Genomic DNA, 12,458 nt, shown 5'->3' with positions numbered 1-12,458 from the left:
GGGTGCTCCATCCCTGGGAACTTTCAAGATGAGGACTGGATCAGGCAACTGGATCAAGCTGTGGATGTCCCTGTTCATTGCAGGGGAGCTGGACTAGATGATCTTTAAAGGTCTCTTCTGACTCTAAGGATTCTATCATTCTATAAAAACCCCTGTGTAACAGCATTATCATTAAATAGCAAAGTCGTGTAAAAGCCTACAGAAGGGTCCAGGTCTGAACAGAATTAATTTCCCTCCAGCACCAGAACAAGATGGTCTCTTCCAGCTGCAACCTCTTCACAGTGCACACAGTGACATTAAAAGGCTGCAAGTTCTCTTCTTATCTCAAGTATCCCTGGTGCAATTTAAAGACCAGGCAGCCAATTTCAGTGGGCTGACAAACAGTCAGCCTTCGCATGCCCCAGCTCCCCATGCAACACAGGGCTGACACCAACACGCACTGGCAGCACCGAAGTGTCAGCAAAAACAGTTTCCTTTCATTAGCCAGTTATTTCATGCAAGTGTGCTGCAAGGCGTGTGTCAAGTCTGTGTGTCCTCCCCCACAGCCCCACTCTGCCACCAGAAAAGGAGCTGGCATCACTGAGCCCTCAGACAAGGCACTCCTTACCACGATTTATAAAAGCCCATTCATCCCCCCTGTACCTAAAATAGCCTCTTGATGCAATCATGAGCTGAATATATGACTGTGGATTCCTTTCTTACACTTACAAGAAACCAAGTGTCCACTGGTTACTTCCTCACCCTCTGCCCTTGTTCTTTGTTCTGCAATCAAGTGTTGACCCTTTCTGTCCCATTCCATATTAGACCTTGTACTTCTTCAAACATCTTACAAGGAATTAGGTGGAGTTTCATAGTGTTTCTCCAATGCACTTACATGCTCTGTATGCAACCTTATGAAAAATGTACTGCAGCTGTCTATCATCAGCATTAAAGTAGGATTTCTAAAGCCTGTGAACGACAGGCAACTGCAGAAAGCTGCAAAGACTAAGCCTAGTGTCCAGATAAACAGAAACAATATCTGTTTGTAAGAATTACACAGATTTGTATCTTGCAGCTTGGGTGACTCACAACACTCCACTGCTCTTCCACTTCTTGTTTTTCCTCCAGAAGATGCTCAAAGCAATTTTCAGGTGTCTAGTAACTACCAACTTCCTTCTGAGCCAGGTCAGTGAGAGAGTTCCTGGGTACATGCACAGGGCAAGTAAAGTCAATATGGGAAGCTGTCCATAGAGGAAAATGTTTAAAATAAATTCAGGATCATGACCACATCACCAGTATCAATCGACATGTCACATCTTCCAACGTTATCACATTTATAAGTGGCTTTTCTGTCTTCTTCCCTAATGGATGTGCTTTCCTTTAAATTAGTTTAGACAGGAGCCAGCACGATGAGCCAAGTCTGCTGAATAAGGTCCATGAAATTCTGGTGCACATGAGCACTGTTTTAAAATCTGAAACATTAATGAGCACAAAAACTAGAAGTAACAGCAGTTTCTATCAGGTATTTGTTGAAATGTTGAGTGGAAGGCAAGAAGAAAAAGGTCATTTTTTTGGTTGAAATTTCATTAATTCTGGAAGAAGGTGTACTGTTGGAAAGAGGGGAGCATTGAGCCTGATGAGGTCAAACAAAGAATAGGTAAAATACTACTACAGAATCATAATACAAATGTCTTCTGAACTAGCACAATAGAGAAATAAGGGCATATTTCTTTATCAATCAGCTTAAAATGACAAATACAAGAAAAAAAAGAAGGAAACTGTGCTCTATTCAAAGGGCAGCAGATGATGCCAGACAATCAAGACAAAATCCCCTGTGTTCTGCTCACTGAAGACAGTTGGCATGTCCATCCCAGAGACAGTCCCATCTTTGGTATGAGCTGCCCAGCACTGGCTGGACAACAGCACCAAGACTTCCATGCAATACTTAAAGATGAAGGATATGGACTCTGACATTTCAGAAATGATGGAACCCACATTTGTGATTTCTCTTTGGAAAACCCAACCATTTCACTTCAGTCTCTGGGTGCCAGAGGAAGCATCTCAGACACTGTCCCCTCTGTGTCATAAGTGACCCAGTGCCTCACACACTTCTGCACTACCTGCGCTCTCTGTGAACAAGGACAAAACCTCAGTCCTGCAGGGAGTCACACTCATGTTTACAGGGACAGGTGCTATTCATTGAATAGCAGCAGCTGGCAATGGCAAAAATTCCTCTTTCACAAGCTTCTTTTGCCATCCTCTGTCAAAGAAGTAAATTGGTGCAATCTCACACCCCCTACATTTTCTGCAGACCTAACAGAAGTGTCACACTTCAGCAAGGTCAGCTCAGCTCTCACTGTACCAATACAGAGGATAGCACCTAGCTAACTTAGAAACTATCTCATAACAAGGCTATAAGTAAGTGAAGACCAATCTTATGAGATGCTACATAACAGCTGAAAAGACACCTTTTTCTTGCTGCCAAAAACACACTGTTTCTACTGTAAAACCAGGCAGCTGCCCTTATGGCACTAAACCAGTGCTACTGAACAGCTTGAAGCAGGAAACAAAAAGTATTCCACAGACACACAGTGTGGAAGGGTTTGTTTGCACAGTCACTGTTTCACTGTCACTGTAGGAACAACAAAGAATTTTCCCTAGGACAACACACCAAGGAGGGTGAAAAAAGGCATGCTGATAAAACGGCACCCTACAGCATCTATCTGGGGAAAAGATTCAGCAGGAGCTCAGGGCAAAGCCAGTGTCATCACTCTGAGCTAGTCTCCACCCAGAATGCCCCCTCCAAACACCAAGTCTCCTAACTGGCAAACCAGAGATTTCACTTCAAACTCTGATCTAGCCCTCTCTGCAGATTATAAATTAGAATACTTCTCCAATTAGAGATCAACGGTGGAATTAGAAGGTGGGTTATTTTTAGCAGCCAGCTGATTGAGCCAGTGCCACCGAGTTATAAGTGAGTCACCGCCTTTCTTAGAACTGTTTTAGGCACCAACTTCCAATGCAACATTTAGTATCTCTTCAAAAGCCATCATCTATCAGTCATCTCTGCCGGGAACAGAGAAAAGGGAAAGCAGCTATCACTCAGCCCAGAAGAGACTTCTTAAGAGCTTCAGGATTCTCGCACAAAGCCTAGAAGGAATTGCAAGGGGAGATAAAGACGTATAGGAAAGGCACAGCTATCTTCACACAGCAGCAAAGGCAGCCACATGCTGAGCAACCTGTCCCTCTGACAGCTGCCAAGCTGCAGTGGCATATTCTAAACACAGCAACTCAGTAGGCCCAGCAGCAGCACAATGCACTGTGCCATTGCTCACCAGGCTAAAGCATGACTTGGCCTCCCAGTGATTTTCTTCCTTTTTTTTTTTGGCACGTTCCAGTAAAGGAAGAAGAAAGAACACATAAAGGGCTCCGCTCAGAAACTCACCAGCTCTGCCCTGGCTCCCAGGGGCCGCTGAGGGCAAACCATGCATGGGAGAAGCTGGCCTGTGCCTCTGCATGTCCGTGGTCTAGCCTCAGTGGGATATGATGCACTGTCATGCTGCTTTCCATTCCTCTCCTCTGCTGACACGAACCACTTTCAGACTTAAAACTCAATGGCTTCCTCATCTTATTAAATTCCCTATTGTGACTCAGATGTCTCTTATGTACATTAGTTAGATTACATCAATCACAAGGAGTGCCCATGAGGTTCACAGGATATGGCTCAAAGGAGGACAGTCAGAGTTGGATGATCAGCTTGGAGTTTTCTTTCCTTCTTTGCAGAAGAAATAATGTCAATTACAACCAAGTGAGGGATACATATATCTCTCACAGGGTCTTGGGGAAAGCATGATAATACTAAAGTACCAAGGTACAACTGGCAAACACACCTTGCCTGAACAAAGCGATGCCCTGGAGCAAAGCCATACCTGCAGCCTCCCACAAGCCCTGAAGCAGGCACAGCCTGTTAAGAGAGGCTCCACCAGACCCATGCAGGACTCAAGCTTACATACGGCAGCTATGGAAGACCTGAAAAGTCAGCTGGCAGGAGCCAACCAGCAGGATGCCTCCTGGCATCACAGGCTCACCAAGTCCAAGTGAAGCACCTGTAACACTGCACAGTGTGAAAATGCAGATGGGAAAAGTTCCCAGTGGGCATTCAGAGATGGCATGTGTCCCAGGTGACAAGAAGAGCTCAAGTACACAGAGAAAGCAGGCTATCATAATAAATGTCTAACGCACACAACAGGAGACCACAGTCAAGAGACAAATGCATGATGGATGCTCCTGTGTAAAAAACTGGTCCTGACTGTTTCTTTGTGCTCAGACTGAACTGCACAATGTTGTGCTCGCTTCTTGCCAGGGTATCACTGAATGAAGATTTCTCATTCCTTTCTCTTAATGCTGTACTTGGAGAAGCTGATATCAGCACCACTGGTGAACAAAAGCCTATGCCTAGTGCAGATACCAGTATCTTAGGGTTCCCGAAACACCACACGCTGACCATGGAAGACTCAGATCCCAGGAAGAAGAAAACCAACAAAAGACTATGCAGCATATATCACACCAACCCACACTGTATAAGTACGAGGCACTTAGGCAACCCTGGTACACGGCATAGAGCTCCGGCAGCACTGACTCCTGCTTTGAACACAGAGATTTGAAGATGCAGCTCTAGTCTTTCACTTGCAGACTATCTACTTAGAAGCAAAGCCACATACCTCTTTGTAAAAAAGTAACTGGATGGATCATGAAAGGTGAAAGAAGAATAATTTTGAACTTTTAGCCATTTGATAAATACAACAGGGTCTTGCAAACTTCACTTACTCAGAAATTTGCCTGGAAAACACCACACTGCAGCTTTCCTTCCCTCTCAGAAAGATACGTAAAAAAGCATCTCACCTCTAAAATGCCTCAGAGCTGCAGAGCTCTTCAGGTGTAGCAGAGCATGGTTCTTTCTCACCCACCTGCCAAAGCATGTAGCAACTTGTACAGAACAACACAGGGCCCATTCAAGCCTTGCAGTTTTATAAGGAAAGCAACTTAGTGAATGTTTTCACAACATTTGAAAGACTTAACTCCAGGGGTCTTACTCAGAGGTTATCCTCTCCTTTCACGTCTGACTCTAGAAGAAAGGGTACAAAATAGCTGACCACCACTGTTATGTGAATAACAGAAATAAAACACATTCTTATGCAAAGAAACTGCTGAACAGCAATTGCATAGTTTTCACACCCCAATGCAGAGATATTTCAACAATACAGCCTTAACACACTGCATAAGAACACCAATCCTGTCTGAAGGCTGAAATCTGATCTCTTTTATTGGCTTCTGCTTTCTTATGTCAAGAGCAAAGTTAAACCTCCCTTCAATTTTTTTAATCAAACTGAGCTGCATCTTTTTTCTTGTTACCTCTCAAGATCAAGCCAGCCTGACAAGTCTCCTGTAATTTTACAACTGAACCTCTCCTCCTTCCACCCCCTTATGTTATCAAACATTAATTTTGTGAAGAGGCTGCTGCACAGCGCCAATTCTAACTCAGCAGCAATTCTTAAGCTTTTCCCCCAAGCTTTCAAAATACCTTGCAAAGAAAGGCAGCTATCCAACGGGCAGAAGAATTGGCACGCTTATAGCTTGTACTCTGGTTGTCCTGTGGCTGCAGCATGCCAAGTGTCACCCACTTATGTGGACTGTCTTTTGTCTCAAAAAAGTGCTATCTCCGTGAGCTTCTGTGCAGGGTGAGGCTGCAGCCTTTGGCTGTGACATTGCAGCTTATTTTCCCTTCCTCCTGTGATGCCTGCTGTTTCAGCAAATATCTGACATTTGGCTATCAGGTTCAGAAGTTACTAGCATGCGATTGCATAAGCACATTTCCTACCAAGAAGTGGGCTATAAACCAGTCATCAAAAAAAACCCCAAGAGCATTACAGTAGGTGGGCCAGATGATACCTGAGCTGGGAGAGATGCACGGTAGGCAAGGTGAGGTGGCCTGAACCAGAAAATATAGGCTGAAAGCAGGAACAAGACTCAGATTTCCTGTCTCTTGTGACAAACCCTTAGCTGCAAAGTGAACTTCCTTCTTCCTTAAGAGAGCTGTGCAGACTTATGTTCTCTTTGCAGCAAGACACCATCTAGTTGTGCATGCATTTATGCTGCTTGGAACAATAAAATCCTCTCTCTGAGAGTTTATTTTCAGTATCAAAGATCAGCAGTTCCTCTGCAAGCTTGTAGTCTACTTGTTTTATTATATATTACTTATGTGTATGAAAGCACATACATATATACACACTTCTTACACTGAAACAGTTTGAATATAAATGACTGATTACGGACAGAGCTAGAGGAAAACCACTGACAGCAAGTGTTCTTTCTAGTCCTGGCACCTCCAACTGAGATTTGGCAGGCAGGCTCTATAGGAAAATGACCCCGAAGCTATGATGACGATAATCACACTCAAATGGACAACACTTTGGATGCAGATCTACAGGGAAAACTCATTTCACTTAACAGAAAGGAAGGAAAAATCAAAAACTTCTGATAACCCTCCCAGGCTGCTCCCATATATATTCTGTACTGTTATAATATACTGTAAACTACAACCTCATGCTTCTCACACTGCTCTGAAATGTCAGGCTTTACTGGACTCATTAAGAACTGAAAAGCTACCACCAACTTTCACTTTCTATCTATCATAACAGAGTTCATCGAGCTGTTCAGCATAAGTCCCCTAAGAGCAGTTTGCTGAAGGCAACCATGATAGAGAGAAAGGCACAAAACGACACTCAGAGGGCAAGATGAGGCATCTGCAAGAACCCCATGCTATAACATGGTCCATGGTATGAAAGCACAGCAGAGCTCTACAGGGCTTCATGACTTCATGTTCCATTCCATCCATCCATCTTCCCATATTATATAACACAAATATGCCACATTTTTCATTAGCCTTCCTCTTCTGACCAATGCATTTGCAGTTACAAGAGATTATAACAAGGATTGGCCTAATAGTGAATCATCCTCAATAGCACACTGTGCTTTTACAACTAGAAATAGAGGGATCAGAGAGATTAATCCTCTGTCCTGGATGACACAAGGAGCCAGTGGCAGTGAAAGCAAATATAAACAGTCACAGGAGGTCCTTCATCCAGCAGCTCCCTGGGCTTTGAAGGAGATGGTGTCAGCAGGAGATGCTTTATGAAGTTATTGGGAATGACATTAAAGAAAGCAATTCATGCACCCATCAGAAAAGACACTCTCATGAACAGTCCATGTGACATCACCTGCCCGCAGGAAGGTAGAGGCCAGGTTCACACCCACTACCATGTGAAGATCTCTACCATAGTAAGAGTTGTCTAACATTTTCTCAGAGTTTCATTAGTGATATAAAGCAATTTGTCATGGGGAACCTGCTGCTTCCTGTTCTATAATATCATTCAAATGGCCCTCTAAAGGCAAAATTCTTCTGTCAAAAGTAGACCTGTCACGAAGGGAAGATGTGTGGATCCCCACTACTGCACCTGTGTACGTTCCTGGGTAACAGGAGACTGGAACCCAAAACCCAGCTCTGAACAGCAGCACGTTTCCCATCCTCAAGCTGCACTGATGGCACAGAACTATTAGCAGCAAGTGAGTCAGTGACAAATTATTCTGGTCATTAGAACCAGCAAATCAAACCCAGGGGAAGACTATCTATCTGTTAAGAATTGCCACCCTTATTCCTACAGATACTCCTCCCCCCCTACACAGAATAAAGCAGAACTGAAAAGCTTGTTGAAAACAAAGTAGGTGAGAAGAAGGGAAGCTACAAGTCTTGGTTTACTTTTCTAAAAAGTAGCAACATTGTGTGTAACCTTGTATGCACAAACACACTTGTGGTCTGTCACCCTGGCTCCTTCTGTCCTTCCTCCCTTCCTCTCTGTATCAAACTGACCTCCTTGGTCAGGATTCAAAGAGAAGTGGTTCCCGACCTACAGAACAGTTCAGAACAGGGCAGAAGGCAAACTACCTGCTCAGGGAACTGCTGGGAATGCTTTGTTCCTTGAAACGAACCTCTTATCCTTACCTGTCTGGAGGTCTCTCAGGCAAACTCCAGAGAGGAATCTATTTTAGAGGACAAGCAGTTGAACAGCCATTTGCATGCATCTTTTCCCCTCAAAGCAGCCCAACTGGCCAGCTGGGCACAGAGGGAAGGCCAGCGTTTCCCATTCTCTGGGGAAAGAAACTGCAAGCACTGGAAACTCTTGATGGTTGAGATCTCTGTGGCTGTTTGTGAACTGTCTGGTGATTAATTACATTTAAGAATAACATCGCTCTTAAAGTCTATTATTAATTGCATTGAACAGCTGAAAAACAAACAAAACAACCAAAAAAACCACCCAGCACTTGCAAAGACACAATGTAATCTGTTAAGTGGTTGTTCAGTGCTTCACAGGAATGCAGTTACATGGTTACATTGCTTGATAAAAGATCTGTAAAAGTATTGTGGGAAGCACTGAAGGAGAATCTTCCTTGGAAACGAGTTCTTTGGCCAAGTGGTCTTTTCAGGAAAGGCTGAAGGACACAAATAGTAACGCTGGCCCTGACTCAGTAAAGAAGCAAAAATCTGGAGATGCAGAACTTCACTACCAGCAAATCCCACCCAGCAAGTCTAACATAAGCTCTGCCACGCCGTGCGGGCTGCCACCAGACCACAGAACATCCTGAGTTGAAAGGGACCCAGAAGGACCATTGAGTCTGACTACAGACCTCTGAAGCCAACAAACAAGTCAGTAAAACAGAAGTCACAGTAAGCTCTGCACAACTACCATGAACATGGCTGCTTCCCTATCTTACTACAGAAATTCCTTTGCTGAATTAGATGTGTGGTTTATGTGGTTTGCTTGTGCTACTCCTGCAGCAGCTCGCACTACATCTTTCAGAAATGAAAGCAGCAGAGCAGACAGTAATACCACAGCTTGTTCCCCAGGAAAATTCCCCCTCTAATACCATATGGCCTAGACTTGATATTTTCCCAGAATTTTAGTTTTCCATTCTTTAGAGCTTTCTACAGCTTTGCTAATCACTTATTGTATACACAAGTGTGGTGGGTTAAGTTAATTTAGCATATCCTGAAGTGACAAAAATGCCATTTTCCACAGAAGTGGCCACAAACTCAACACATGTAATTTTAAAAAATCGTTGCCTTACCAAGTCTTACTCTGAAAAACCTTATGTTGCCTGGAGCACACTACCCAATTAGACAAATTAATATCCCATTTGTTTTAGACACAAGGGAGGAAGCAGTGGGTGTGAAATCCAGATGAAAGCAATCACTTGGAATTACAGGAACTTCCTTATTCTCCAGTATGCAAACCCATGAGAGCATGAGGAAACAGCTATCCAGGAACAGATAACATCTTCGGGTCCTACGAACCAATCAAACAAAACGCACGGCCAGAGATGACCTATTTTCCTAAGCAGTGTTTCAAAAGAGGATGAGCAGTTCAAGGGTCTCAGAGGCCAGAGCAGCCATAATTAAGAAAACAAGACAGTATTTCCACAAGGGGATTTGGCTGAATTTGCTGAGTGTCTTATGTTCTGCTTTGCTGCTTGCAGAAGTTCTGGATGGCCAAACCTTTCTATGCAAACCGCGATTAAAGTTTTGGGAGTCAGTTTTCAGAGACCCAGATGATATTAACCTCTGAAATCTGACGGAATTTGGGCATTTGAACCATTTCCTAGCATTTCTTTAGAACGTACTAGAGAAACACACCATGCTTTTTGGAATGTACAGCAAGAATCAGGTGAAAAAAAGCAGAAGAGAGACTTTTCCTAAAAGGTGCCATGACAAAAATGCAGTGCACTTGAAACAACAGCTCTCTATCTGCAAATAAGTTATACTTCTTCCTGCCTCTGTTCCACCTCTCTCTGCAGCAGAGGGGAAGTGCCTCCCCATCTTGCCAACTGCATCCAAACTCCTGCAGAATGCTGAGCTCTGCCACAAGCTGACAGAACTAATGGCACCCAGGTTCCTTCAAGCTCTGCCCATCACAGCCTATTCATTTGGCAGAGGAGCTCAGCAACCACCTATTACAGAATACTCATGAGACACTTCCACAGGACCAAGAGCTCTTTATGTAAAACTTACACAAAACAAAATAAAAATCATAAATAGTGGTACAGTCATTGCTGTCTGCACATCTCATAGCAAATGGTCATTCTCACTCGAGGCTCCAACAGCCATTTACGAAGCTGGCTATCAGTCACCTCAGGACTGACTGCTTTTGACAGCTATGATGGGAAAAACTAAGAGCATAAGACTCATTTTCCTCATGCTGCAGAAATTGTAAGGAGAACCTGAGCTCCTCCCCTGGTCAATACTACTGGAAGCGGCCACGCTCCTACACCAGTCTGCTTCCTCCACTAATAACAGTGCTTGGAACAGCAATAAGGAAACCAGGCTGGCAGAGAAGAGAGTTCGGCGTGCTGCCAAAGCAGGTGCTGACAGCCTCAGCAGATGGACTCCTTTCACCGTTGGACATGGGAGAGTTGCCTGTCCAAAGGGTTAGACTGCAATAACAGAAATTAAAAATCCCTCATCCTGTAGGGAGCTGTACTTCCTCATGACAGTTCAGACTGGGCTAAATCAGCCAGGAGACAGGTGGATTTCCTAGTGCTAGAATGGTAACTGCTTCATTTGGCTACCTCCACCAGCCTTAACACAGGCTGAACTATGAAAAACGTTACAGCTTTTATTTTGATCTATCAGCCCATAACAGAAACCTGGCCCTTTCCCACCAGCTTACCTCTATGAGCACACCTGCTGACTAGAGCTAGCAGAAGGACAAGTTAACGAAGAATCCCTAAACACCACAACAAACAACCAGCAAATTCTGAACTTTTTAGGTTCCCATCGGATGTAACCAAAGTTACACAAAGTCCCCAGTGAAAAGACAGTCGCTCAGTCTTCATTAGTCCTATCAGTCCCAGCAGCTGCAGCACAGTGACATCCCAGGGAAGGTCTGGCTCTGACAGCACAGTGCCAGGCTTGCTCCAGGCAACCTGGCATCAACAGCTGGGTCACAGCTCCCGATGTTCCACAGCAGGCACACACCCTTAAGCCAGGATCCTTGGTGTTCCCAGCTGTCCCGCTCCAGATGCAAGCTCAGCACAACACATCAGTAGGAATTCAGGGTCATTGACAGGTATCAACAGAAACAACATAGGCTTGATAAATAAGCATTTTCCAAAGAAAATTTTCCTCTGCTAATCCGTGGCAGATTCAACCCCAGTCTGGCCTGACGCTACTCAAACTAAAGGCAGACGTTCTCAAAGCAAGCTGCTGTTGCTGCCAGAGCAGCTCCCTACCGAGCTGTTGCAGCGGGGTTGCTGCGGGCTGGCCCTGTTCAGGGCCACACGCACTTTGCCCGTTCCAAAGGCGGTGCCACGGTTTCTTTTTCACACTGCAGCCCGAAGCTCGGCTTCGTACGTTCAGCTTTTAGCCTGAATCGCACTCACGGCGTGCTGAAGTTAGCGTTACGCTCGAGAACAACCCGAGGAGTACTTTTATCTGCTCCCAGCTCCTAGAGGCATGAAAGAATTCGGGCTATTTCCCCGCCTGTCACTCAGCCGCACGGCTCCGTACGGTCGGGTTATGACAGCACACCTTGCGCAAAGTTTTCACTCCGCTCGCCTCCATTCCACATCGCTACCAGAACGAAAATTCACGTCGTCTCCCAAAACAAACGCAGCGCAAAACCAGCGCCTCTCCCACCCAGCTGATCGGCTCTCGTTTCCTCCCGAGCACCGCTAATACCTCCAGCGCCAACGCGCCGCGAGACGAGGTCAGGCAGAGCAGACAAAGCTGGCGGCAGCGGGGAAAGCCTCTTACGGCCGCACCTGGAGCCGCTCCCGACAGCGCCCCGCTCCGAGGGCCGCTCGGCCGCCGCCTGTTGCTCGCCGCCACCTGCGGGCGGAGGGCGCTGCCGCGGGGCCGCGGGCGTGGGACGAGCGGCCCGGCCCCTTCCCGTGCCGGAGCCCGGAGGAAGCGGCGGCTCCCCGCGGTCGGGGCGGCGGCCGAGCCTACCTTGGTGCCCCGCGCAGGGCCCGGGCCGGCGGCTCCTCCTCCGGCTGCGGCGGCGGCTGCTACTGCTGCCCATGCCCGCGCCGGCAGGCGGCGAGCCGCGGCTCCGACGGGCCGAGAGCGGCCGGGCTCCCGCGGGGCTGGGGCAGCCCCGGCTCCCTCGCCCGCTGTTTACGGCGGTTCCGCGGCCGGCCGGGCTGCCCGTCACCGCTCCGCCCCGCCCCGGCCCGCCCCCGCCGCCATGGCCCGGAGGAGGACGGGGAAGCGGGGCGGGACGGGATGCTGTGCTCAGTCTCCGCGCGCGGGGGTCGCCTCGCGGCTCCAAGCGGAGCTGCCCGGCACCTGTCTGCAGCAGCGCGGCACCGCCGCGGGAGCGAGGGCGGAGCGGAGCCTGGAGGCCGGGGGCAGCGGGGCGACGGCG

The 12,458-nt window shown here is 46.7% G+C and overlaps 1 protein-coding gene across 8 annotated transcripts in view; it reads right to left on the bottom strand.

Annotated features, from left to right (window-relative positions):
- MARCHF8 (membrane associated ring-CH-type finger 8) overlaps nucleotides 1–12,191 on the bottom strand; it is an 84,891-nt gene extending 72,700 nt beyond the window's left edge. The window contains exon 1 of one of the 8 annotated variants that reach the window (XM_052678114.1): nucleotides 12,041–12,191. The gene's annotated coding sequence lies outside the window, so the exon portion shown is untranslated. Of the gene's footprint in view, nucleotides 1–5,560; nucleotides 10,753–11,770; nucleotides 11,915–12,040 lie in introns of those variants that run through there. The other 7 variants (XM_052678119.1, XM_052678118.1, XM_052678120.1 and 4 more) reach the window with 7 other exon arrangements.
- Nucleotides 12,192–12,458: the final 267 nt, after the last annotated feature.

This window comes from Tympanuchus pallidicinctus, unplaced genomic scaffold, assembly GCF_026119805.1.
Source record: "Tympanuchus pallidicinctus isolate F22 unplaced genomic scaffold, pur_lepc_1.0 scaffold16, whole genome shotgun sequence".
NCBI classification, from domain to species: Eukaryota; Metazoa; Chordata; class Aves; order Galliformes; family Phasianidae; genus Tympanuchus; species Tympanuchus pallidicinctus.
Note: the sequence above shows the minus strand (reverse complement) of the source record. Positions and strands in the feature narration are given on the sequence as shown.